Genomic DNA, 5,921 nt, shown 5'->3' with positions numbered 1-5,921 from the left:
GTTCAACCCAGGTCTTTGTTGTAACTGAATTCCCATTCAATTTCTCTCTCTGTCCTGCTTCCCCTATTTCTTCACCCATGTTGGTCCTGAAGGCACACCCGAATGTGAGTCTCTGACTCAGGGTCTGTTTCCCAGGGAACTAGACTGTGGTCCCATCCCCATTCTTCAGGAACTTCTCACACCCTCCTTCAGTGTCCAGGGTATAATTTAAACCCATTTTATTGGGTAAGAGCTCTTTACATCTCTCTAATTCTCTTGCGCTTTTGTCCCTCAATATATTGTTGACTATATATTTGGGAGGCTGAAGCTCCTTTTTCTCAATTGTGAAGCCAAAAAAAAAAAAGTTGAGGCATTTTGCTTTCATCCTGTGACCTGCTCCCTTCCTTGCACTCCTTTTGTGTGTGACTCAATGAGCCCTTTTTGTGTTCTTTGTGCTTTCCGCATGCCTTAACTCACTCTGAAACTTGGCCCTTCTGCACCGTTCACACTCCCCTCATGCTTTGCAGAGCTCAATAGAGATTGATAGTGGACATACAGACCGCCTGCTCAGGGCACCTGCTTGGTAATTCAGAGGTGAAGTCTGTGCTTTGATACAGAAAAGTGCCGTCTCGGTTTTATCACTGGCTCCTTTTTAACTTCTGGCCCATATACAAAAAGGTTCTTTTTCCTCCATCCCCAAAACTCGCCCTGCCCAAGCCCTGCTTGGGGTAGCAATTTTCCTACAACCAATGCCTTTGAAAACACTTTTTGTGCCCCACTGGTTCAGGCTATAAGAAGCCAGCCTAAGTAGTGTTAACCCATTTTGATGTTTTCCAGCCAAAGATCTAATTGAGTTGATTTCTATGACATTTTAGAGCTACCCACTCAATACCAAAATTTTAAAAACTTTCGTTTGTACCTTTGTTCTTTGCTACCACTAAACATAACTCAGCACACAGCGTATTTTTCTTTTGGGGGGAAAAAATAACAGCCTTCTGAGAACAGGGGAATGGAGCTGCTCGCTTCTATGAAGTCCCAAGTAAAACACAGACATGATGGCTGGTAGAAAAATAGCCATATTTACGTCGCTCTAAGACATAAAATTATCCAGGCACATGCAAGCACCATATTCCATGGATATAAAGTTGAAGTCATTTCCAGTTAAAGGGAAAATCATTGGTACTGTCTCAGCTTCGGCAGATCTGCTCGAGTTTTCCCCCTCACTACTAAATTCTCAGCACATATCAAACTCTGATTGAAAAGGCTTTCTTTCTAATGTGGTGCATATAAAACGAAGTGTACTTGCAGTGGGGTGAGGCCTTTGATCACTGGGATCGAGCACTGAGCCAAATTGAGCACAAGGGGTAATGAGCAAAAGAATGGGAACAGCTTTTGAGATCTTCAGTCCAAAAGTGCTCAAAGAATTTTCTAAGATATGATTAGGGCTCTAGCAGTTCCATTACCAACCATGTGCAAAGGAAAATATAAAGTAGGGTAGAAGCATCATGCACTGGCTGCCCAAAGGAAGCAGACAGAATTAGCCTGATTTCATGTCTTATCTACTTATTTGGGATTCTTAATGAAAGATTTCCAAAGTGAATAGTGTAGATGGATACCGTCTCTGCCCATGGGAAGGGTACCCATCTCTGATATCTGGTCCTGAATTCTGACTCCAAGACTTTTTAGCTGTGTAACCTTGGGCAAATTGCTTAGCCTCCTCGGTCTCAGTGTATTTATCCATAGAAAGGGAATAATAATGATACTTAACTCTTAAGATTATTGGAAGGATTAAATAAGATACAGCATTAGAAGAAGAGCATAAGAAGAAGAGCATATGCTTATGCATAAGCATAAGAAGAGCTTAGCGTGGTGCCTGGTTATAAACTAAAAGTTTGATGAATTTTAGCCATGATTACGGAGATGATTACCACAACATAGCATTAATTTTGATGACTTTTCATATGTGACCCCCCCCTCCCCGATTGGAAATGCCATATGATGAGTTAAGGGTCCGCAGAGGGAGTGGGTTTCCCCAGGAGTGGACATTGAGATGACCAAGTTCGGAGAGGAAGAATGTCTATAAAAGTGGGTACGGCCCTGCGAGTTTTACGGGCCTATTGCCATTTTTGTGGGCCTGGACACTTTTCAATTCTTTCAGCTAAATTGTAGTGGTGAATGTAGCTGGCTGCCAGCTCTCCCTGGCCTCGCCACCTTAATTATGATTGAGACAAAGGTCTGACTCTTAATGAGAACACAGCCTCCTCAAGACTGCCGAACCCTGCCCACAAATCTGGGGCACTTTTTATTTCATGGGGAGCTTATTTTTGTCAGAAGTTTCCCAGCCTTGGAATATGAGGGCTGGTGTACTTTTTCTCTCCTTTCTTGAAGGAAAATGGGAGGAAAAAAAAAAGAAAGAGTATTTCGGCCTTCGGGTCTCCTATGGGCAGAAGAGACCTTCATGTACTTCAGAGGCCTGGGACCCAGATGACTACAGCAGCCCAGAAATAAGTGAACTAGACCAGAAAACCTGGAGGGCTTGTGATGACAGGAGAGCTTGGATCTTACCAGAGGGCAGCTCCAGGAGATTGCTGTCACCTAAGAATATGGATGCGGTGATGTTAGATCCTCCAATTTTTCAGGAGAAGGTACGCATGTAGCTTTCTATGTTGAATCCCCTAGTTTTTAAATGTTGGCAGATATCCACGTTTTTTAAAACACCATGTGGGTCAAACAAAATATTTGCCAGCCATGGACCAAGGATTGCCAGATGGGGACCCTTCTCTATATGGTGCAACTTTAGTTTCCTGGAGAGGTTTCTTCTGCCCCCAGGCATGTGCCCTACCTTATGCTACTCCCCCACAAGTCCAACAGAGCCTTTCCTAACTCCAAGACCTCTCTTTCAAGATGCAAAGTCACCCATTCCGTTGGACATCTTCTGGTTTTGCTGATTGTTTCCTTCATTGTGCAGAAGCTTTTTATCTTGATGAGGTCCCAATAGTTCATTTTTGCTTTTGTTTCCCTTGCTTCTGGAGACATGTCAAGTAAGAAGTTGCTGCGGCTGAGGTCAAAGAGGCTGATGCCTGTTTTCTCCGTTTTGATGGTTTCTTGTCTCACATTTAGATCTTTCATCCATTTTGAATTTATTTTTGTGTGTGGTGGAGATAGTGGTCCAGGTTCATTCTTCTGCAGGTCGCTGTCCAGTCTTCCCAGCACCACTTGCTGAAAAGACCTTTTTCCATTGGATACTCTTTCTTGCTTTGTCAAAGAGGAGTTGGCTATCTATGTGTGGGTCCATTTCTGGGCTCTCTATTCTATTCCATTGATCCATGTGTCTGTTTTTTGTGCTAGTATCATGCTGTCTTGATGATTACAGCTTTGTAACACAGCTTAAAGTCCGGAATTGTGAGGCCTCCAGCTTTGGTTTTCTTTTTAAACATTACTTTGCTTATTCGGGGTCTTTTGTGGTTCCATACAAATTCTAGAATTGTTTGTTCTAGCTCTAGGAAGAATGCTGGTGTTATTTTGATAGGGACTACATTGAATGTGTAGATTGCTTTGGGTAGTATCGACATTTAAACAATATTTGTTCTTCCAATCCATGGTCATGGAATGTTTTTCCATTTTTTCATGTCCCCTTCTATTTCCTTCATAAGCTTTCTATAGTTTTCAAGGTACAGATCTTTTACCTCTTTGGTTAGGTTTACTCCTAGGTATCTTATGTTTTTTGGTGCAGTTGTGAATGGGATCGATTCGTTGATATCTCTTTCTGCTGCTTCATAACTAAGAGATTCTTAAATACAGAGAACAAACTGAGGGCTGTTGGAAGGGAGGTGGGTGGAGAGATGGGTTAAACGGGTGATGGGCATTAAGGTGGGCACTTTGGAGGATGAGCACTGGGTGTCATATGTAAGAGATGAGTCACTGGGTTTTACTTCTGAAGCCACAGAACGTACTACACTGTGTGTTAACTAACTTGAATTTAAATTTTTAAAAAAAGGTGCAAAGTCACCCTTGTGAGGAGCACAATGAGAACCCATCACGCACTAGCTGCTTAGATTATGCTAGCTCATTGCATCCACTTAGAGAATGAGAAAAGGGGAAGTTGTACAGGTGGGTGTGGGTACGGTAGTCCAGTGGAATGAACACCCAAAATTCTTTGATACTCACTAGTCGACGTAACCTCACTTTTCCTTACATGTGGAAAGGGGCTACTAATGGGATTGTGGTGAGAATCCAGTAAAGTGAAACATACCAAATGTCTGGCCCAAAGCAGGTTGTCCTTTAAAAAAGTTTGACCTGGAGGGAAGAAGGAAAGCTTGTTTAGAGCTCAGAGGCAGTTCTGAAGTGGTGGGGGGTCGGGGGGTGGCCACACATGACCTCTCAGAAGAGGAATATAAAGGGTGGGAAGGCAGGAGGAAGCCATGAGCAATCAGACCATCTCCTTCTCTGGCCCTGCTAGTACAGAGGGGATGATGTATTAAAGGAGAAACAAGCACTATGACAGAAACCTAAGCTTACACACGTCTAATTCATCTTTCCAATATTTGTGACCACTATGGACTCAGCTTTCTGGACTTCTTTGCTCAAATCAACGTTCCGTGCTCGCATTTCTTGCTTCTGCAACACATAAGTGTACTGTCAGCCAAGTTCTTTGCTTTATGGAAAAAAATAAAACTAATAAAATCTCTTGTGCTTTATGCTGGGCAGAACTCAGGAGAACTTTTAGAGAAGAACTTTTGATCAGAAGGAAACCAACTTCAGATGTGTACGGCAGGGACAGGAGTGGAGGGTTGAGGAAGGATTGGGTATGAACATAAAACTCCATCAGTAAGACAAAGGAAAATGACAAGTGAATTGAATGTTATAGACTCACATATCAGGAGCTTCGCTTTGTGAAAATGCTCCTGTGCAATAACACAAATGTCATTGAAAAAAGCAAGAGAAATCCTGTACTGCGTACCAATATACTTTCAGACCCTAGCTTCTAGCCCATGCCATTGCTTGGCTACTCCAACGACAGGGACCTGCAGCGTTGTCTGTTTTGAGAGTTCATAAAGGAAGAGACTAGGTTTTATCCAGGAAGCCGATCACAAGAAGACGTATTTCCCAGTTGAATATTGAAGTTTCCAACACCTCTATACACATCAATGCAAGTACACGTGCACATGCTTATTCGTGCACATGGCCAAAGTGCTTTGGATCCATGTTGCTATATTTGACAAATCAAAGAAGCAGACAGATCTCCATATTTTGTGTTTTTCTGTGGTTGGCTTGTTGTCTGAGGCAAAAGATTAGGCAGGATGTTAACCAGGGGTCTAGATGTGGCTTTTCAGAAAAACACATTCCTTAGCTTGGCTTCCGTATGTCTTTGCTGCCAAGATCCACTCCTTTCAACTGTGCTCAACTCGGCTTTCCTGCACAGTGTCCCCCCTCGCTCCCCCATCTCATCTCCAATGGCTACCATGGTGGTTGGTTTTAGTATCGGAACAGAATGAAGGAAAAGAAATACATATTCGGCTCCACAACAAGCTGGAGAAGATGTATCGAGTGCATCTCACTCCCATATGTCAACTTCTCTCCATATCTAAGTCATCTCTGCAGGAAATATTATTCTAATGAATTCTCATCACTGCATTTGTACAAGGGAGGCCATACGTCCTGAGGTTAGGGTACCTGGTAGAATAGGTGTTGTCTTCAGGTTGACTGTATAGGATCTTTGAAAAACTGTCCATATAATCAAGAGACTACCTTAACTTTATTCAACCCAAGTTTTGTTTCCTTTGGAAAGGTCAATATATGAAAACAAATACAGGTTGGCCCTTTAAGAAACCCAATTCAATCTGGGACAAACCCCCAAATCTGCATTTTGGAGCAAGCTACCCAGATGGTTCTGATACAAAGTGCTCCCTGACTTTACTTTGGGAACCACGGCTCTGTGTCAC

This window comes from Crocuta crocuta, unplaced genomic scaffold (genome assembly GCF_008692635.1).
Source record: "Crocuta crocuta isolate KB4526 unplaced genomic scaffold, BGI_CrCroc_1.0 scaffold467, whole genome shotgun sequence".
Lineage (NCBI taxonomy): Eukaryota > Metazoa > Chordata > Mammalia > Carnivora > Hyaenidae > Crocuta > Crocuta crocuta.
Note: the sequence above shows the minus strand (reverse complement) of the source record.